Below are 22289 nucleotides of genomic sequence, written 5' to 3' on the forward strand. Positions count from 1 at the left end.
CGTGCGGGGCCTTACCGGGCCGGGTCCACCCGCCGTCCCGCCCCGCCGCGTACCTGGGCCGGCGCCGGTCCCGCTCCCCGGGGCGCGGAGTGCGGGGTTTTGTTTTTTCCACGTCCCGCGGTGCGTCAGCGCCGAAGCCCGGCGGCCCCCGGGGAGCCGAGCGCGAGCGAAGCCCTCCCACCGCCGCCGCGGCCTTTCCTCCCCCGGAAAACGACGGTTTCCCCGCGCCTCGGGTGTCGGAAGAAATGCCCGCGGCTCCCCCCGCCCTGAAAACCGACCCGGCGCCTGCTTGCGGGGTTTCCCGTTTTTAGCTGCAGGCTCGCGATCCCGGGATTAGCTCCTTCCGCCGCCGCTTGTGCAAGGCGCGGGGCGGCGGCGGCGGCCGGGGCGGGCGGCCCTTGCACAACGGCGGGGCCGCCGCCGCCGCTTCCTTCGCGTTCCTTCTTCCGTCGGGGCTTGGGCAGGACGGGGATCTGGGGGACGCTGGGGTCCTGCACCCCGGTGGGCCCGGCGCCTGGAGGGGAGCGCGTCGGTGGTTTTGCAGGCATAAGGGTCTAAACGGGTCTAAAGCTCTGAAATACATTCAACATTTCAGGTGGAGAATCCTTAATTCACGAATTGCTGTGTTTTGCGGATGAGGATAAATGTTAGCGCTCTGTTTAAGTTGAATTCGAACTTGAAATTCAACAGGGTTTTTTTTACAAGTGAACAAAAACCTGAAAGTGAACTTAACAATAAATAAAAACGAAACTAGCGAGTCTTGTCTAATTGTCTGAGCTGGGCGAAAGGCGCAGGGTAGCAGCATAGCGGGTGAGAAACGTGGCTGCTCATAATTTGTCAACTTTTGTACTCCAAGGCCCAGCTCCATCGGAAGGTGTTTGCTGGTACGACTGGGAAACTCCTAGTGCTGTCATAGCAGAAAGCGCTAGTGCCGACGTGACTTAGAGCAGTTCAGCAAATGAAACACGCTCTGCCAGCAAAAGTACCTTTTGCCGGTATATTTTCATTTCTACTCAGCCCTTTCCCAGCTAAAAATAATCCAGTTGGTTGTTTTTTTTTTTTTTTAAATGAATCCTCTAAGCGAGGCCAGTTGAGTTGCTGTAAGCAGTTCGTGCGGAGCCGATTCCAGCTGCCACCTCAGCTGGGAAGGGAAACGCAGGTACGAGGGTGGGGGTTCAAGTCAGCCCAGTTCATTAATTAACACCAGGCACCCAAACGAGGCCACATGTGCGCGGGGAGCCCCCTTTGGTGGGACGCGACTGACGGCTTCAGCCCGTTTGTCCTGTGCCTCGGCCTTCACATGTTTCCAAATTCCCTCAGGTGCCCTGGTGCCGCGCGTAGCTGTCTGGAGAGGACAGTGACGCCCTGCCCAACAACGGCACCGAGGATTCGTTATTTCCATTGCCCGGGAGCAGCGGGGAAAGGTCCCGTTCTGCCCTCTGTGTGTGACATTCACAAACATACAACTTCTAGGGAAATGCTTGCAGCCCACGGGGAGCGTAATGCTCAGCTGCGGCATCTCCTCTCTCTCGACCGATCGCATCACCTACAGCTACACCTACACCTACACCGGAACTGCGGGGAACCTGCTATCGAAGACATTTTGGTTCAGATAAGTCACTTTTTCCAGCAGACTCCACTCACGTAGTTTAAGCTCCAAAATAAGCCTCTGTATTGCAGAACCTGAAAAATCATGGCAGGTCTTTGCTCAAATGGCGTTGTTTATCCATCAAAGCTCCTACTTTTAGGAAAACATTCTTGCTAAAGCAGTGCCACCTCTGGCATCCAGCGAGACAAGAAACTGCAGCAAATGTCTGCGAGGTACTCAGGTGGTTTTGCAAGATTTGAACTGTTTCATCTGGAAATGTCACTAGGTTTTGTTTTCGTTGTAAAGTTGTTTACACAAAGCTAATATAAATTCAGTGCATTCAGTTTGGGTGAATATAAACATGATCATTCCAGGGGCTCAAGTTTCTGATCCGGCTCGCATTTAAGACATTGTAAAACTAGATTCTCTCTCCCTGAGCATTTCTGATAGCGTAAAGGGTTTTCTCTCAAGGGTACAGATGCCTGCACAGCTATGCAATGCTTCTCACTAGAGACAGAGCAATAGACACAACAGATGGAAACTTAGAGGCCACCTGGTTTTAAAGCAAATCATATCATCAATCTATCAGTACAAAATCTGAAACATGGGAAAGTGCTTAGAGAAACAAAATTAATTCAATTTTTTTCTCCAAACTCAATTTTCCCAAGGTCTGTTGATGTGCCATTTGCAAAAATGCATTTCTTTCTCTTAAAAAGAGAGTGACAGTGCATTGAGGTATAAGAACGTAAGTGTTTTCCATCAAAACAGCGACAAAAAAAAAGATCTTTTGTTACGCTGCCATAAGTTACCGTCTTTCTATTCAGGAAAGCTGTTTTTAAAAATCTGGTAAATTCTTGTGCACAGCTTCAAGATCCAGGTTTTTCATTGCTAAATTAGACAGACCAGACAGAATTACTTTAGATTATCAACAGCAATTCAGATAGGAAAGAAAATTAAATTTCCTCAATTAAGTCTTGACAGAAATAGACTTTCTTGTATATTCTATCCTACAGCTCTGTGTGAAATTCTCTTTTTAACAACCCCCCAAGTGAGAACTTTCAGAAGATGTTTACTTTACTTCTCCCTTGTTTGGATCCCTGTCAGAACAGCCGCAAATCGATCCTGCGGCCTGGCTTGCCCTGGTGCGTTTAACACCAGGCACATCCGCTGCACAGCGACGCCTCCCTTTGAACGCGGCAGTCTGCGCCCAAGGCCGGCAAGAGTCGGCATTATGTCTCCAGATCGAGTCTCCTCGAGTGTAAGAAGCGTATTTTACACACACCCAACTAAATGAAGGTTGCACCATTCACAGATCTCAGCTAACCAACTGAATTACTTTATATGGTTCAAGGACGGGTTGATGTCCATTTTAGTCTACAGTATTTAAAACCCCACTCATACTGCTGCTGAAGCGAACTCTTAGTAGCTGGTATAAGGCTGAAGGAATAAGGAATGGAGAACTACATAAATAAAAGTATTTTAAATAATTTTTGACCTAAAATACGGGGAAATAGTCTTTCATGCCTCTAGAGCTTTTACGGCTAATGCTTACGTAGTTGTAGAGCAGCCACCACCTCCTCATTATTTGCAGCCCAAGCGTTTCAGAGCTGACCCATGGCGAGCACGGCCACTTTATTTTATTTGTTCAAACAGAACCGAGCACATACTGCCAGTGGAGGCTGAGAAAAGTAAACAGGAAACTTTCTGCATTACTTGCGGGTATGAAGATTCCCGGTAACAAGTCTGTTTTAGGAAAACTAGAATGATCCTGACCCAAATCTTTAAGGATTTTAAATCAACATCCAGTCAATTTGATTGATTTACTTTAGGCCGAGTGCTAAATGCAACTGTCACTGTATCCTTCATCCTCAGTCCATTATTGATAAATCCTGGCCTTACTGACTTAATATATGCCTATTGACTTATTTGTTATTTTCCATTCTTAATACCGTACACTGAGGAAACTCCTGATAGAAGTTATTCTCAGGGAAAAAAATCCAAAGCCTTCTTCCTCAAAGGAAAATGACAGAGTTTAAAGAGATTCCATTTTCCAGCAGTAGCTCGAGAAGATAGGCTGTGAATCTCTCTTTCCACAGACATAGCTGCAGCATGTCTTCTCCGCACACACACTACATGCAGGCTGGCTTTCATAGTGTGTCTGCAGCCTGCATGCTCGGTTCTCATATTTCTGTAAGGTTCGAGTCCCAGAGGAAGCATTAATGCTAAAGGAATGCATACCAGTGTGGAACTAGTCTAAAAGTCAGTACAAAATCTCTCCAACAGATTGCTCAGAGAAACACCTCTTTTTTACCATATTTAAGATCTGTAGATTGATCTCATGAGCATTTGTGCGGCAGTTTAGTCTCAAACTGATAAGAGTTCTGCAAAAAGAGAGAAATAGAATCAAAGGAGATTAAAAAGCACTGGTCTTCAGGAAGATAAGGCAACCTAGAGCTGCCACGTGACCCAGCAAACGCTCCAGCTCAGCCGCCTGCGGATCTCATCAGGGAACCAGATGTGACCAGTGGCAGAATATCCTTCGCAGCATGAGATCTGGAGTATGTGATTGCCATCCAGGAAAGGGGAGATGGGAAAGTATGATGGAGAAAATGTCCTTTTTTTATACAGTTTAATTGCTTAGAAGAAAGACACGTTTTCTTTTAAAGAAGAAGGGATGCTAGAAAGCAGGCTCAGGAAGGTGTCTGGAGGAAGGAGCAGAAGGATTTTTCACATGGACAGAAAATTGAACATTGCTTCCTCTTCGCTGGCGATTGTGTATTTTAAGTGATTAAGTGGCAGCGGCCAGTTCTCATTCATTTCTTTGGTCAGTCACAAACAGGGCGGGGCGGTAGAGAAAAAATAGAAGGGGCCTTTTGTCCCCTACAATATCCTACTAGGATATTGTGAGTTTTCATTCATGAATTTGCTCGTCCCCCCGTGAGGAGAGGACAGCCAGGGTGAGGTGTTTCACCCCAGCAGAGCCCCTCTGCACAGCTAAGGGGCAGAGGGAATGCACCCTCCTTGTTATATCCAGGAGGAGGAGGAAGTTTGCTGTGTAGAGCTGAAGCTGGGGCACAGAGAAGGCTGTGTGTCCTGTACACACAGATTTCACTCATGTGCTCTTGAGAGAGAAGGAGTTGTGGATGCCTTGTCTCAGCCCCTAGCAAAGGGTTTGGAGATGAAGTCTGAGCCATTGAATTCGTTGAATTCAGACAAAGAACAGAGAAGTAGTGCAGGGAGCAGAGTGCTGGGGTGAGGCCCCCAGCAGCCTGTGTTGCCAAGCAGATGGGCTGCCGTGTTCTCAATCAACTGCAGTTTTTAAGGTCATGCCTAGATAATGAGCATCACAGCACTCAAGCCTACAGATCATGAATATATGGATGAATATTGACTCATGCATTTTCCTTTCTGCAGCTCTGTTCATGTAACTTCCCCTCTGTTCCAAAGCCAGCACATCCTCCCTTTTGGTGTCTCTGCAGACTCTGCACCACCCTCTGCCCACTCACGACTCCCTGGCTTTTGCAGCACCTCAGCCCTTGGCAGCATGGGGTCACTAGGATCTCCCTCGCAGCCAGCATCTCCCATGGTCCTCTTCTCGGAATTTTATAATATGGAGGGGGAAAGCAGATAGGACAAATAATGCCAAACAGTAAAAGGTTTCCTTGAGTTAGATTTCAAAGCATAAGTCACACAAAAAGGTAATCCCCAGCTGCAGCACCTGCTCCTTAGAAGCCCTTCATCGCCACTAGAAAGTTGTAGCTATGGGTGAAATGCAGGTGTGACTGCCTTTGCTGATACAGCAGGACCTGAGCAACAGGCTGAGCAACCAGCAGCCACGCTGCACTAGGAGAAGCAGTCTGTGTGTCAGTGTAAGGGCAATGCAAGAGGGGGTCAGAGGAGAAGCAAATATCTAAACCACATCACCACACAGAGGCCAGCCGGTTGCTGCTGCTGCCACCACCCGAAGAGGCTCCAACAGGGCAGAGAGAAGGAAGGGCAGTGGAGAGGAGACCTGAACTGTGTCCTGCAGACTGTGGCTGGACCCAGAGCAGATCCATGTAGTAGGGAGAAGGAGCCCCATGGACATCTTGGTAAGGAAATGTCTAGCAAGGAGTAACTCGGAGGGTTGGTAGGAGTCCTTGTGGAATTGGAAAATTATCCAACCTCCTGTGATGAGAGGGTCACAGATCTGAGACGGGCTGCGTGGCACAGAGCGCAGGGAGGCGGAGGCATGTCGCTTCAGTACTTTCCGTGCTGCATCCCATGGTGTGCTATCTGTTGCACCAGTTTTCTTCACTTAATCATCTTGTTGGCAGAAGTGTCTGTACTAAGTCAGCAGGTATCTAAGGCTTGCTTTGAGAAGCAAGACTGACCACACCACAGAAGGAGCAATAAAGATCAGAAGCAGCGCTATTCTATTGCTGTTTGAGCTCTAAGCTGTGTGCCACGCTACCTGTGTTACAGCTTACGCTGCCGTTTGTGCTGGAGTTTGAAGCACCTTAATTCAAATGAGTTGCGTTCCTCTTGCTTCTCTGGGTAGGGTTTGAATGTGGCTCACTGGGCTGGAGCCATGGAGCACACTGACACACAGGCAGTGTGGGTGACTGGAGAGCTTGGGCTCAGGTGTGAACCCATCCATATGTTAGGCTGATAGTAAAGATACCCCATTCTAACTGCTTCATTATTGTGTTAGCAAAGGCACAAGCTTTACTGCTCTGTCTCCCCTGTTTTCTTGATGAACTGTCTTAAGCTGGTCCCTGTTCAAATAGTGTCTCTGGTCATTAGCGATGCCCAAATGCCTTCCCTTACTCAGCCATGCTGGAGTTCTCATTTATTTTTGCAGAGATTTGCTTTCTTACAGTTCCATGAGTGAATTTCTTGAAGAAGAAAGAGGAAATGGAAGAAAGGGAAAGGGCAAGGAAAAAGGAAGAGGCAGGGTGGAAAAGGGAAAGGGAAAAAGAAGATGAGAGAAAAGAAGAGAAAAGAGAAAAAAGAGAAAGAAAAGAAAAAAGAAAAGAAAAAAGACAAAGAAAAGAAAAAAGATAAAAGAAGAAAGAAAAGAAAAGGAAGAAAAGGAGAAGAGGAGAAAAGCAATTGAAGCCAGATTGAGCAGCTCTGGCTTTAGCAGTCGTAGGCCCTTCCCCTGTTTCCCTGACATTCCTCCTTGTGACCCCTTCCAAGTGTTCTGGGCGAGTTTCACAGGAATGCACAGTTACACTCAGTCTCCGTGAGCACGGCCTGTTATTCAAAAGGAGTTGGCAGAGCTTTGCAGCTTTCACAGCCAGGTGTTACAAGTGTGACCCTGCCAGAGCTGCATGCATGCACCTTCCCATTCTCAGCCCCCTTTCACAGGAGATAGTTCCTGAAGAATCTATTCTGGGCAATACTTTTGTGATTTGTTCTTCACTTCTAAGGTGCGTTTGTAGCACCAGTGCTATATAATTCCACAGCTAGAGAAAGTGGGATAAATTTTGCCATAAACTTCAGTGGAGGCACGACAGATTAGTAATGTTGTAGGACTTCAGGGTCCTACTTGTAAGTCAGGACCAAAATCGTGCTTGGTGTTGTGCAAAAGATGCAGGACAAAAGAAGACTCCTGCCCAGAAAAAGCTTGCAGGTTAAGTTTTCAGACTACCAATATGGATACACAGAGACAAAAGAATGCAGATGAAGAATGAGGCAATATTGAACAGCATAACACGCAGGGATCGTACAATATCAACATCATCTTCTTCATTCTTCAAAAAGATGGATTCTTCCATCTTTTCTTCTCACCTCTTCCACATATTCCTCTAGCTTATTAACAGTTACGGTGATACATACACTGAGATGCACAGCCAGGATCCAATTCTTTAGAGGTGCAGCAATATATCACTACACACTGAATGACAGCACTACAATTTTATGATTATAACTTCATGTGCCACATGATGTACGCTTACAGGAGATCTAAACAGTCACAGTTGGTCTTATCCCATCTCCTCCTTTCTCTTCTGCTGCTTTTCTAAGTTTTGAACTGAACTATAAATTCTGTGGGACAGAAACTTTGTCCTTTGTAGCAGCACATGGGATTCCTGACCACTGTTACACTCTCTAAGAGCTACCACGCTACAAACACTTAACAGGCGTCTGAGAACTAATGACTTGTCACTTCATTTAATTTATCAAGTTGTAAAATGGAGGTTATACCTCACCTCCAAATGAGCAGAGGTGGTGGTGGAAATCATGAAGTTTAAATTTAATACCATTTTATGATCCCAGGAAACAAATGACAAATTTGACCTTTAAAATAATATTTTGAAAGGAAGTTAAAATAATTGCATAGCACAGTTCTTACTGTTAAAGTCCTTTCTGTCCCTCTAGTGAAAGGTGCTGCAGAAATGCAGAGCATTATGTTTATTTATTAATAATCCCGCAAAGAAATTTTCATGATTGCCACTGGGGACTGTCTGACAGGTGACACAGGCGACCTCCTGCCAGGAGTGACATCTCTCCCCTACAATTTACATTCTCTAAATGATTTGTGATCAAATTACTTACAGCACAGATTAGCTTCTCCCCACGCTATTCACTCACACAGCACCATATTCAACTGTTTGTTCCATAGGGCCATAAAAATAATAATATGGAAAGTCAGTGCCTCTGCTTCCAGGGTATTCCAACATGGAAACAGCGCATTGGCCAGGAGATCGATTCCTGCACTCATTTTCTCAGGCACTGGGATTTGCATCTGGGGGAGATGCAGGTCATTGGCTTGAAAAGAGCATTCTGAGTTCACGTTTTGATTGCACAACCAGATAAACAAATGAAGTGTCCCAATTAGAGGGAAGAAAATAAACAGCCTGTGGTTTGGCGGCACAGGAACTGAGAAGACTAAGGAACAAACAGATTTGGAACACTGAAAAGGGCAAATCCCAGACATTTATTGGATGTTAGGGAGACTGGAACCATCAGCGGCATGGAAATGGTTAAGAGAATATATTGAAGGTGCAAAGGGTCTCCCGACCTCTGCCACTGTCAGTTCTGTCAATGGGTCTACCGACGCCAGTGGAATAATTATGGCCTATATTTAGATTATGGATGCATCGGGCAGGGTGAAGGTTGAACATGGGGAACATGGTTGTTTGCAGTTCATTAGCGATAGGAGCAGCCTAGGGTGGGAGGAGGGCACTGAACTGGATTCATCCCACCTGGAGTGCTTGTGCTGAGCTGCATAATGTCAGGGAAAGAGATCTGATTATATGTGGAAACAAAAGCAATAAACAACTGCATTCAGACTGTCACACCCAGCAAGCCAAAGAAAGGAAGGAAGGAAAGAGAGGAGAAAGCAAGACCAGCCTTTGGCTTTCAGCCACACTGTTTCTGTACGAATGAATGCAACGGCCTCTGAGAAACCGGCCGGGTGGAAGATGCAGAGGGGCTGATGAGAGCTTTGTGCGTGTGATTTTTGGTGTGGTGTTTGCACGTGTGTGTAAGACAGAAGAATTGTGCAGTGCATAAAAAGTTGTCTCTAGCTGTATTCTGAGCTCATGGTACAAACCTGCGTGCCTGGGAGTGCTGGGCAGCCGAGGGGAGGGTGCCTGTGGGCTGGGCAGCACGTACGTGCTGAGGTGTGTCGTACTGTAAGCTGGACATGTGGATGCACAGCAGTAAGACATAGAGGGGCTGCGTAAGTAAGAGCTAGTGTTCAGGGAAAAGACATGACTAGTGAGCTCAAAAATGTGTACAATGCCTGGACAGGAAAGCACTGAGGCTGTCACTGAGAAATAATCTCAGGTGCCTGTTGTGCTAAGGCCTGTAGAAAAAAAAATCATTGACACAAAGTAAAGGATGTAGAAAATAGAGTGACAGTGCAAAAACCATAGCCATGGCTCATTGCAATGTGATGGAGTCCTTCTCCATAGCCTCTATTTGAGCATGTCAATGATTCAGCAAAGCTAGGGGAGCTAATATCACAGCTACAGCTCAGGTTAGAAGATTATGAATTCTCCTTTTGCTAACTACTGGGCCTCAAAACCAGAAGGAAGCTGAGCCCCAAATGAACTAAAGCCCAGAGCACTCACGGGAGAGCCCACTGTTGCTTATTTAGGGAAGAGGAACCTGCAAGCTCTGTGTTCTGCATTTCCCCTGCTGTTCTTGTGGTTCTTTTTTTGACTGGGAAAGCAATCCTTAAAACCTTGTGCTGAAACTTTCCCAAGTTTAAACTCACCCCTATTATTCAAGGCCATGGCATCAAGGTCTGTTGTGAAAGGCAGGGGTTTTATTGTTCTAGTCCTTTATTCACATCACCATGTTATTTTGTCAAGGTCCCAGGTCTTTCTGAAAAAGCCAGCAAACAAGACCAAGGAATGCTGTGTTGCAAAGTAAAAAATTCCAGCTCAAATCTACAGCATGTTATCTTTAGCGGAAGAGAAGAGAGAAGGAATGAGATCTGAACTGTTTTGTGGCATGTAACACCACTGCATATGACCATGCCAACACTGAAGGTCCTTGGGGGTGCTGCTATGCAGCTCTTCAGCTACTGATCTGTTGACACAGCTATTAGTAAATATCCAGTCAGGTAAAGAAGAGGTTGTAGAGAATGTAAAATGGAAACCAGATGCCACAGCATCACATTATTTCTTCAATGCAGACTAAAAATGACTGACAGTTTCCCATCATATTGACTGCACAGGGCCCCAGTCAAATGGCTGGCAAAGTTTCTCCACTTCAAGACATTGGGGGGAATGAATTCAGAAGCTCCTGAACAGCTGCTTTTCATGGATCATTTGGAATTTGTGATGCAAATATGAAAAACTCATTTTAAATGCCCTCAACTAATTGAGTACAGTGAATACAAAAGAATAGATCATTGACCTTGGTAAAAACAGCACCAAAACCTTGATCTGCCCAGAGAGACCAAGAAGGTAACTGAGGAGTAGAAGAGAGCAGAAGCCTGCGTACTCTCGCTCAGGTTCCTAATTCTGCTTGCCAAGAGATAAATACCAGACCTTCCTCTCGGGAATATGCAACAGCCCCCTAACTCCCTGCCTTACAAACCACAGCAATGGAGAAAGAGGTGGGTGGGGACTGGGATTCTGCCAAATTGCTAGTGTCGAACTTGACAATTCAAGGCAGAATCTGACACTGGGGGAGAAGAGAGAATAGTTGAGGGTATCTTTTAGGAAAGGTGGGGAGGTGTTTTTTAGTAGCATAGAAGGCACAAGATGAAAGAAGGCAGGCAGGGCTGGGTGGGAGTGGGGCGGGTGGGAAGCAGGACTACCTGGACCACTGGGGTTGCAACGCTGACGCTCACTTGCAAGTGAGAGATGGATGATGCAATCCTGGCAAAACTGAAATCAATGGATAACTGTGGCTTTCCAGACTGGCATGGCAGAGCTGTTCACCTTGGAAAGCAAGGAGTTCATGTTGCCTGGCCATGTATTGTAAATCCCCAACATTTTTCCTTAGCTACGTGTATGCTCCAAAGGTATTGTTAACCATCAGCTGCCTGGATGAGGGGCTGTTATTGCTGAGTAGGCTGGACAGATAAGACATCGCTTTCCCAAGGCTCCCTGTATGGAAAACAGCAGCAAGGTCCAGCAAGCGAGCAAGTCTCCCCAGTTGTAGTTTTCTAAAATTGGAACGTCACGTCCGCTGGGCTGCACATACCAGCTCTGGTCCTGTCAGCTGTTCCTCACTTTATCATCATGTTCCTTCGAGGGAGACCAGATAACTGCTCTCTTGTTGCTACAGGCACCACCACACCTTCCCCAGGTTGTGTTTGTGAGGAGCAGCAAAACAGAAACACTGGGAACAGTAAAGGCCAATCTATTATTTATACCCAGCTACTCCCTTTGGGCCTGAACAAGCAAAAAGCTCTCTTTAAAGGCTTATAGTTCTTGGTCAGATTCCAAAAGAGACAAAGGGATGTTGTAAAAAGAGTTTCATATGAGCTTGGTAAAACACTCTCCTAGGGAAGAGGCAGCAGGTTTCCTTTGTGTGGGAAGGCAGGAGGTAGACAATTTTGTTTGAATTTGCATTCACAATGAAGGATTTTCCTGTATGTGTTTCAGTGGCACTCCTTCAAATGTACATTTCTTTGAGCAGCTTTCTGCATTTGTAGGGGTTTGGTGCCAGATCTAAAGCAGCAGCCCTGTTTCATGCCCTCTTGAGGCTGTATCATTCAGGAAGTTGAAAGTGCTGACTCAGCTCTCCGGAGAGCCCATGAAGCATCTCTGTCCTCACTGTTCGCAGTTCTCAGTTGTGAATAACCACAGCACAAAAATGGTTTGGTGCCCCTGGTTTGAATGCTGGGCAGATACGGAGCTTTCTTTTAAACAGGAAGGAAACTGGGAGGTACCACAGTGGTGCCATTGTCAGAAATGAGCAAAGAGCAGAGAGCAAAGGCAACTGAAGCAACCAAGTGTTGGGAAGAAAGCATGGCCGCAGTCAGGTGTTGTGCTACAGCCCAGGGAAAACACTTGAAGCGTGCTTTTGCTCCGCCAATTTCAGCCAGCTTTTAAATGCCCAGACAGGATCTGGAATGTTGCCAAGACAACAGTGTTTTGAAAACTGCAATGTTCAGGTTTGGGTGGGGATGAGGAACGTGTTCAAGTTATCCTGCAGTACCTGGAGTCGGAAGTCAGCAAGAGAGTACACGCGGTCGGTAATGCCCAGCAGGAGCTGACACAGCCATCACAAAGTCCTATTATTCCTTTTACTCAGCACAAACCACATGTTTTTCATTAGGTCCAAATTGTAAAAGAAAATACATACATATTAAACAAAAATACCCGAGTTCTGTGAACGTGTGTTTGGCAGTTTGCATTCAGGTTACAAATACTCACACTGTGTATTTTAGAAAAAAGCTGTTTTACAGGGTTGTGATCCACAGTCGAATAATGCGAGACATGCCATATTCTCAGACATGATTTCGGCCCACACGTCCTCAGAAAGCAAATAAACAAAACCAAGTAAACTAAATCATCCTGCACTTCAACAGCTTGGTTGGTTTGGGTAGATTAGTGCCTTGGAACAAAGGGGTTTATGGATCAGAGACCTCTTCAGTTTTCTGAACATTTTAAGCCTGGTTTCCTAAGGATGCAAGACTTCTGCATTCACACCGTCCATCTGTCATCTCCCCCCACCTCCTCCACCCCCTATCTTGTTAACTCACTGGCCAATTTTAAATATTTCTATGTAATTTGGCAGGCAGTCGAAGGCGGCTCCAACACAGATTTCAGTTTGACAAAGTTTGTGAAAAATTAGCGGACTAGAAAGTGATCAAATGAGCGTCCTTGCTGAGGAAAGAAGCCGGACAGCTACCTCTGCCTGTCCTGCCGGCCAGCCGCACACACAGCCAGGAAGGCATGGTCCCTTTACCCCGTCCAGCCAGGGAACAAGGGGGGGCCTGTTGTGCCCCGGAGGGGCTGCGTCACACGCACACATCGATGCACTTGTCACCGTAACTGCGGCTCATGCCACTGGGGTTTGGATGTAAAATTCTGCTGCCCCTTTCTACAAGCACGTTGTTCACTGGCATTGTGCGCGGCCCTGGATTTCGCTGTTGAGAAATCTGCGAGAACAAGCAGTAACTGTTCAGCAGCAATATAAGTTAAGGTAGTGTTTACACCATAAAAGTATGCTGTGCTGGTGAAACATGTATGGAAGGAAGCAGTATCTGAGAAGGGATTGTTTTATGAGGGGCTGACTTTAAAATGACTCATTTAGCACAGAGCAGCAATTGTGACTTTATTAAAAATCACCATGTTTTGGAGTGAACTCCTTGGCTCGGCTGCATGTCCTGCCAACTTTGACTTCATCAGAAAATGGGTCTTGCTGAATTCCCATGGAAAAGTTCTGGAGCGGGTCCCAGCTCTGTCTCCCTCCCTGGGGACGCCGCTGGCACCCCGTCTGTGGCTCATTTCCTGCGTGCGCGGCGGGGCCGGAGCCTGATCCCACCGTGGAGCAGATCACATCTTCTGCTGCTTTTGTAACAACTTCCTGTTGATATTTTTGTTCCTCCACGTTCATTAGGTGCATCTTGTGCAGTGCTCAGACACTGCAAAGCGCTGGTATTAAATTAAGCGAAAATGTTTGCTTGAGATAAAAATTGGACTTTTCACAAAAGATTTGCAAACTGCGGCCCCTTACCAGCCTCTGCCAGCGGAGCAGGTACCAACTGCTGCATGCTCGGGGGGGCAGGACGACTAGTAGAAAGAGCACATAACCAAGGAACAGCAAGTGTGGGAAAAACAGGACTTCTTGTATTTAAGTTTCCATAGCCTTTAAGAGGATCCAACAAATTCAGATATAAAACAGATTGCTTCATATTTTAACTTTTAAGTGTATGGACTTTACATGGCCAATTTAAAACTCTGCATCAAACTGCTTTCTCCTCTCCCTTCTCCCGAAAATAGGTTTTGGGGATGGAAATACTGATCTAAACTAAATCCCAGGAGCCTGACAATCCTTCTGCAGAACTTCCCTGAGACCCTGGGATGTTGCCAGCTTTAAGCGATGGAAAGGAAGACTGCCAGGTCACAGGGCATGCCACAGATGGGATTTGACTTCTAAGCAGTCATTTAATTTAGGCCTGGAACAAGATTTATGGGAGTCTATCTGAAATCACAGAGAAAGAAAAAGATACAGGGCTGGGGGGAAGAGTCAGGTAGATGTGAATTCAGATGAGACAAACTCCATCTGAAGGGTGTAGAATATTCCTGTGAGGATCCTAGTTTCCATCTCTGTTTTACGGATGGGGAAACTAATGCTTCAAGTAAAAAAATCCATGCTAGCAGAGTGAATAATAGCAGAGGGAAGAATAAGGACATACAAGTCCTGCCGTCCAGCTTTATGGTCTAACCCTCCTCCTTCTCCACACACTCCCTCTGCAGGGAGGATGGAATGAAAAGGCAGAAATTTTGTGTTATTTTCTGCTTGTACCAAACAAGGCGCATCCACAACTGGAGATTTAAAATCGGGTTGGTCTTGCAGGCACACTAGGCAGGAGACGTTCAGCCAGCAGCCACAGAGAAACTCCCCCAGCATGATCCCTTCTTGCAAGTGGTCCCAAGGCAAATGAGCCTCAGCATAGCGAGAGGCACAGGTATTTCAGTCACGTTCCCCGGAACAGTTTCACCAGCTACCTCTAAGGCACTTTTTGTTGCTCCTACTGTGCAGCACCTGGCCCAGAATCAAGCTGGTCCTCCTGAGCGCTTGTCATTTTCTCTCTTCCCTCTCCTCCCCTCTTAAACAAAAAAGGAAAAAAAAAGAAAACAAAACTGTTTCCCCGCAGGCTGCAGACATAAGTGAGTTGCAGGTGCAGGCTGCACAAAGCTAATGAGTTCAAATCCCAGCTCCCCGCACACCCTCATACAAGGTGCCCAGCCCTTTGATGAGTAAAAATGGAAGGAGAACAAGCACAAGTGTGTGCACCTGTAGGAGATGGTGGGCTGCTCCCTGCTCCGGGCAGTGGTGCAGGTGGACAGGACCCCGCTCCAGGATGCCACACTCGCTTCATAGTAATGCCTTTTCCTGAAGAGCTTAAAAGCACGACTTAAATATCAGCCTTTGTAGCACTGCAGTGAAGATGGTTGTTATTACCTCCATTTTATAAATGTAGAAACTGAGGTGCTGGGTAGAGCAGGGAGCTTGTTTGTCCAGGTCAAGTGGTTTGTCAGGGCAAAGACATAGGGCGCCTGTGCCCACCCTTGTGTGCCAGCCCCTTCCCCATCAGCTGTGTTCCTTGAGGTTTCAAAGCTCAGCCAAAGAACCCAGTTCCCTCCGTTTGTGCCAGTGACTGGCCACCCTGGCAAATTTAATGTAGAGGGAGGAAATGAAAACTGCTCCTTTCCATTTTGGAATAGCAGGAGCCAGATGAGACTCCAAATCAGGCCAGGTGTAGCAATGTGCCCCCACCTGTGCTGTGTACAGCACAGCTCACAGGTCCTTTCCAAACCAGGACCCACAACCCCCCTGCAAGAGAGAAGCCCAAGTGAGGACCAACTGTGGACAGAGGCAGGGACCAATGCCTCCTCTTCTGTCTTGCTTCAAATCATCGTGAAGTCCTGTACCTCACCCTGTCCCACAGGGAAACCACCTAACTGCAGCTTTACTGAGGAGTCCTGGCAGTGATGCGTGTGTGTCTTAATCACGGCAAAGTTTGAAAGTCAGTGGGAGGAGAAACGTGTTCCTACAGCTTTAGCCGGTACTTTCCAGAATAGTCTCTTGCTTTTCTGCTGGCAGCTTAGGTTCCTGCTGTTATTTTGCCTCTTTGCTACATATGGAGAGAAAGGGAAGCTACCTCCTTCCCCTGCCCTCAACAGGCCAAGCTGCTGCCAAGCCCTTGCTGCAGAGCAAGCTCCCTCCAGGCCTGCAGCATTACACTGCTTGCGCTGCCCTGCACATCACTGCACTAACCAGAAAAACAAGAGAGGCTTCAGCCCTGCCCTTGCAGAGACCCAGCTCCACATCTGTGGTGTTCAGCTGTCCTCCCTGCCCTCCCAAGGGTCTGCCTTTCCTGCTGCCTCTGCCCAGCATCACCTCTGCTCCTCCAGGCAGTGCTGTGGGCAGTCAGCCCTTTCCTGTGCTGCGTTCCAGCCCTGCACCCCATGTCAGACCCTGACTCTGTGCCCTGTTTGACAAAGCCTCGTCTCGCCCTCCTCCCCACTCTCCAGCCACCAGCCCTACATATGTCAAGCTGCAACATGGCAAACTTCACCTAATCCTAGAACACCTCTCCTGTACCCCAGGCTGGTGGGCACGCAGCCTTTCACTGCCTGACATTCACGGTCACGCGCCTGCCCGCTCGCGGGCAGTCCCACGTAGCTGTGCGGTTACGGTGCTTCATATCCAGAGACTGTAAATGTGCAAACCCCAGGAACAAGGACGCAACGCCCACACCCACGTGCCAGTGCCTGGATTAAGACAGAAGCCATCAGATCCTGCAGTCAAGAGCAGACGGGTGCTGAGATTCCCCAGAGCCCCGCACACGTACCACTTCACAGGAAAAGAGCAGCCCCCTGCGCCCTTGCTCGCTCTGACGCGCGGCTCTGCGGGGCCATGCCAGCACGCGTTGCTGTGCGGACCCAAGGCCGGTGGAAAGCCTCCCTGCCTGGCTGGAGGTCTGGGCTGCTCTGCAGTCAGTCAGGATCACACCTGGGTTTGCACGTCCCTCGTGGCAGCTCCCGCCGGTGTGTGTGGAGCTCCAGCACACGGGGCAGGGCAGGGCACGGCTCTGCTGCCAGGCTGCTGGAGAGGCCGGGGGTGCCCAGGCTGATGGCAGCACTCAGCCTGGGTGTGCTGGGGACACTCAGGCCCTCCTCCCCTCCCACAAATCCCTCTCCTGCCTCCTCCCGTCCCATATTAGCTGGTGGAGAGTTTCCTTTCTCTGCGGTGGGTTTTTTCTTTTGCAAAGCCCTGGTTTATTTGAAGCACATGGTCGCACAGCAGGCTGCAAGGAGGGAGTGGAGGGAAACGAGCTGGAACCAGGGAGTGGGCAGTGATGTGCAGGTGATGGCAGGGTGGTAGCCCAACAAGGGGCCCCAAATCCTGTCTGGTTCCCCAGAAATTTGGCTCTAAAAGCCCTGGGGGTTGGGAGATCCAGTTATCTGCTGGACAGATTCCCCTTGGCTGCTCTACCCAGAGGGCAGGACCCTGCTCCTTGCTTCTTGCTGGGAGCAGCTGGTACTGGTGGAAGTTAACCCTTTCACCTGCATCACATTTAGTGTCGCACTCTGCAGCTGTCTGGGCAGGTGGAGTCCCGCAGGCTGGGCTCTCCGTGTGGCTGGCAGGCTGGGGAAGCCCCTGCGGTGTGTCAGCCAAGAGGCGCTTCTCCACAGCATTCCTGCCTGAGCAGCTTTCCCCACCTTGGCTGCTTTGCCATTTACTCACCAGGAAGCTTTTCAGCTTCGCAGAGAGTTGCAAAGCACTTTCTGCCTCTGGTTATTAACCTGCATACAGGGCTGCAAGGGGTGGTAGAAAATAGGACAGGAAGCCGGGGGTGGGCTTAGCCCCAGTTCAGGCGGTCCTGTGCTCATCCAGCCACAGCGTCACAGCTGGTGACAAGGGGCTAAATCCATTCTTGGTGCAAACAAGTGTGACTCGCAGTCCAGCCCAAAAGCCAGCATAAAACCAGACCTGAGCCGGACCTCGTGGGGTGGCAGTATGCAGAGCTCTGAGCTGAGACCAGCTGCCCATTTCCTCAGGGAGCTGAGCCGGAGCTCTGGCCAATGTGCCTGATTTCCCTCTCATTTATTTTAGACTTTCAGCAAGACATTTCCACAGCTACTCCTGATTTACACCAGTGGGAGTAAGTGATGGTCCAGGCCCCTCCTCCCAGAAGCCTGGCTGTGGTTCCTCAGATTTCTTCCTTGCAGAAAGCATTGAGAGTCCATTTTTTCCCTGTTAAATCATCTGATTTTTTTGGCTCCCCTTTCGATAGGAATTCTTTCTTTCTTTTGCATTCATTTTGCCTGGTTCCAGCACTGACCCATGTTTATGAAAGGGGCTTATGAGCTGTAATGTTAACTAGCCTCAGTTTGCTGATTCAGCAGCAGAATAAATAGGTAATTACACTCTGCCATATGTGTCTCTGATTCCAAATAGACGGTGTCCAAAAGGCGCTGTGCATTACCAGCGGATGACTGGAGTTGGGACTGTAAAAATGAGTAAATTGGTCCCCAAGGCCAGAAAAAGCTCTGTCAAATCCCACTGTTTATATCATACTGAGTGGCTGACTTGTGGTTATTTTGTAATTTAATACTGCTAAATGTCAACGGGAAATCCTTTCAACTACAGTTTGATACCTAGTGACAGAAAATCATTCAAGACTTAGACAAAGCAGCTAGCTCAGAGAGGTGCTTTTTTTCTTTTAATCTTTGCATAAAGAGTGATTTTGCAGCAGCTGCCCTGCCCTGGAGGGGAGAGGGCAAACACACTGCTTGCATCTTCTTCCCTCAAAGATGCACCCTTCCTATGCCGCCCCCAAGGCAGTGCCTGTTGGGTGTTGCGCAGGGATGCCTGTACCTCTCTTTCCTAGAGCAGGAGTCGCTGAGCTCGGCATTCTCAGTGCCTCCCCAGTCAAGCCCAGCTGGGCAAGTTTTTTTACTCATTGTCCTCCACAGCCCAGCATATGAGACCAACTCTTTTGCCTGCATATTTGTTTATAAGAAAACAGAAAACCCAGAATGGCCACATTCTCCAAATGCTTCCTGTAAACAAATCCAAATTCTCACGCACACGCAAAGGCTGCTCAAGCTACACTGGGGAAGGAGCTGCAGAGAAGAGATTGCAAGTGGCTGCGACGTGTCTCTTTCAGATAACGAACTGAATCTTGTGCACTGTGTTAAACGTATATGCCTAAACTCAGCCAAAGCAGCCTACTGCACTGCATTCAAGGTGCTGTCCTGCCCACCTGAAATGCTCCTTGAAGGACTGTTGCTGGGGAGCCATCGAGACAGCAAACAGAAGTCATCTATTCCGGTGCTTCCAGCTGCTGGTCATCTCCCCAGGCAGGGACAGCCGTCCCCTTTTCCCTGGGATCAGAGCATCGCAGTGGTGCGTGTGGCTAGGAGGAAGAGACTCAGCTCAGAGCTGGCAGTGCTCAGCCCAGGGAGACCTGCCATAAGCTCTGTGCTTTGGCAGGAACTTGAGCCCAGCGCTTGCCATGGGAGGGCACCAGCCTGTGACACACATGGCAGGGAGGGACACTGAGCACAGCACAGCCCAGACATGCAAGGGGGGAAGAGTTTTTTCTTCTTTATGTGCAAACACAGAGCTCTGCTTGGTACAGGTTTGGGCTATATTTCAACAGCTCTTTGTGCTGGGCAGCAGCAGCCACGTTTTCCAGGGCTGCTGTCCAAGCAGGGTCTGTCACACCTGATATTCTTTGCTCAGCCTGTCTCCAGCAGATCTGCATCTCTAGGGGATGAACAGGATAATTAGAGGTCTGAGAGCTGGACAAAGCCTGTCTGGTGGATGGGGTAATTTACAAATGCTCAGACTGTCCGCACTCCTAAGCCAAAGGGGAAGCTTAATTAGAGGCACAGGAGAAATTCATCTGGGAGAAAATTAGGCAGAGAGAAGCCCCACCCCACCAGAGGCAGCAGGACACCCTCAGTGCAGCCTGCCCCTTCAGAGAATCCTCCTGCTGCCACGGGCCAGGGACCAGGGCTTTGCTTGGAAGCAATGGGCAAGTGGCAGCCGTGTGCCTAAGAGCAAAAAAGGTACAGTCGTCTGCTCACTGACTCTCTGCTCCCTCCTGCTTTGGGAAGCTCTGACAAGATGCGCTGTACTAGCTCAAGCATCTCTCTAGGGCTGTGTGTCCTGGCCTTATGTTGGCAATTGCCAGCTCAGGCTAATGGGGTCTGCGGGGAAGCTGTTTCACACTCAATTCTTCTGTTATACACTGTTAGCTGTAAAGTGGGGGGAGCTGCACAAGCTGCTCAGGCAATATGTCTGCACAGATCCCACAGGATCCTGTCTACTGCTCTTCAGTGATCCCTTAGGATCCAGTCTGCTTCCTCAGGTTTAGGCCAGTGGCTTCTAGAAAACAGTAACTGAACAGCTCAAACCATTCTCTGCCAGGCTGGGGGAAGACCAGAGTCGCACAGCAGGAGCTGCCTGGCTCCACGTAGCATCAGGGCAGCGGGCACCAACATAAATTCAGACCAGGCTAGAGACTGTCACAGTACCAGGAGTGCAAGCGGCTTGTGTCACAGCTTCTGGGGCTGTGCCAGTACTTATAAGAAAGAACTTCAAAGGTTAGTTCCTTACAAACTCCCCAAAAATCTGGAAAAGCCCTGTGATTTAGGAGACAATATTCTTCTCCCAGTGTCTCCTCTCCCAGTCTGGGGGATGGAGCTATTCTGTGGCTAAGGCAGCCAAAGGCTGGGGCACGGAGTCCCAGATCTGCTCCAGCGATTTGCTCTGGGGCTTTAAGCAAATCCTTTTTGGCCCAGCTTCTTGCAGACACCTGACAGAGACAGGAGCCAGTGTCTAAATGCATTCCTTCTCTCAGTCTTACTTTCCCCATTTGTAAGCTTGGTTAATACTATCTCACCCCTTCCTGGGGTGGTGTTAGTCTTCATTAGTACATTTGAAGGATGCCGAGATCTGCAGATGAAAGAAATACAATAATGCAATGATACTGCACGATTATCTGTTGGACTTGGAGACTCAGCCCTCACCCTGTATCCAGACTCGGCAGCACCTGGCATTCCCAAAAACACCAGCTAAACAGCTGGAGCACTGAGAGGAAAGTCAGCAACATCCATACCATGGCTGGGGAGAGGTGAGCAGCTACCGTCCTTGACAGCCCCAGTACAACTGTAAATATTCCTGTTTCTACAGGACTGTCAAATCCTAATTCCTGCTACGTGGGGCAAAGGCCTGAATTCACTGTCTAATTCTGCAGCGCAGTTTGAGGAGAGGAAGACGCCCATCACACAGTAATCACGGTCAGCCCTGGAGCCCCAGAGGAGTTCCCCTCCCACCTGCGGCATTCTGCCGTGCTGAGGAGAGGTGGGAAGTTTGTTTCCTTGTGGAGCCTCATCTGGCCTCTTGGTTCTTCTGATAAACATCTCAAAGCAGGACTTAGGGCAATTCAAAGCCATCCTCCTACCCTCCCCACCATGACACAGAGAAGGTTGAGGGTGGGTCCCCTGCTCTGCCTGGTAGCCTGGATGTAGCCTAAGTGCTTTCTCGGATAATCCTTATTTTTTCATCACAATGAAGTTAGGTCCTGTGCGGGGCTCATCCCACCTATTGCTTTCTAAATTCAGAAACTCAAGAACTGCAACCAGGAAAACAAATTCAACTCACTGGCACTTAGCTGAGCTGAAATAAGCCCTGTGCTAGCCCAACGTGTGGAAGATGGAGTCACCTTTAATGATGATTCGGGGTACTGTAATGTCACTTTGGTGTACTAAGTACTGCCTCTCACAACTCACCATCGAAAACCACAGCTGTTTGTGGGGTTTTGGGCGCCCTAGGGGCAGTCTGGGAATGGCAGTTGTTCCCACGCACAGACTGACTCCCACTGAAAAAGCAGTAACTTCCCTGGCTCACAGACATTTCCATGGAAGGCCAGGCGCTCAGGTTAGGACTGGCTCCAGCACAACCCGCCACTGGCTTCTGCTGCCGCTACCTGCAGCCAGAGAGGCCCAGGAGGATCACGGGATGTCTCTAGCCACTACAAATTACTATTATGTGATCTTTCTTTCCCCATGGCCTCATTTGGCCCACAACCCAAATTTCACAGTACCCACACTGTGCTGCATCTTCACACTTTGCTCTGTCTGAGGCTGCTGGGATGTGTGTTACATGCACACAGCCTTCTGCGAGTAGAGATAAGGCTGAGATATGATACGCAGGGGGATTTCCCAGCTTGTAACAATACCTCACATTTCTACTTCTAAGATCAACATGGAGGGGAACGTCTAGTTTGCACACTAGTCCCTGTAAAGCAAGGCAGCCACTCCTGTACAGCAGAAACAGCTTCACTCTGATGCTCCCAAAGCCGAGGTAACTCCTCAACCACATGCCTCTAAATCTCCCTACAGCAAAATCCAGCCCTCTGGGGTGCTGAGGGGACCCATGAGACAGGGGTGTGTGGCTCCCCTGTGTTCCGAGAAATAACAGCTGAAGACACCCAGTCCTGGTTTGTTTGATGAGGTCTCTGGGCCAGCCATACCTCCTGAAGTGAGGTCCGTTTTTC

General features: G+C 48.5%; 1 protein-coding gene across 4 annotated transcripts in view; it reads right to left on the reverse strand.

Annotated features, from left to right (window-relative positions):
• NEK6 (NIMA related kinase 6) overlaps positions 1-413 on the reverse strand; it is a 68935-nt gene extending 68522 nt beyond the window's left edge. For 2 of the 4 annotated variants that reach the window (XM_064469009.1, XM_064469011.1), the window contains exon 1: positions 279-413. The gene's annotated coding sequence lies outside the window, so the exon portion shown is untranslated. Of the gene's footprint in view, positions 1-53; positions 234-278 lie in introns of those variants that run through there. The other 2 variants (XM_064469008.1, XM_064469007.1) reach the window with 1 other exon arrangement.
• Between the last annotated feature and the right edge of the window lie 21876 nt (positions 414-22289).

The sequence above is a fragment of the Phalacrocorax carbo genome, chromosome 18, assembly GCF_963921805.1.
Source record: "Phalacrocorax carbo chromosome 18, bPhaCar2.1, whole genome shotgun sequence".
In the NCBI taxonomy this organism is placed as follows: Eukaryota; Metazoa; Chordata; class Aves; order Suliformes; family Phalacrocoracidae; genus Phalacrocorax; species Phalacrocorax carbo.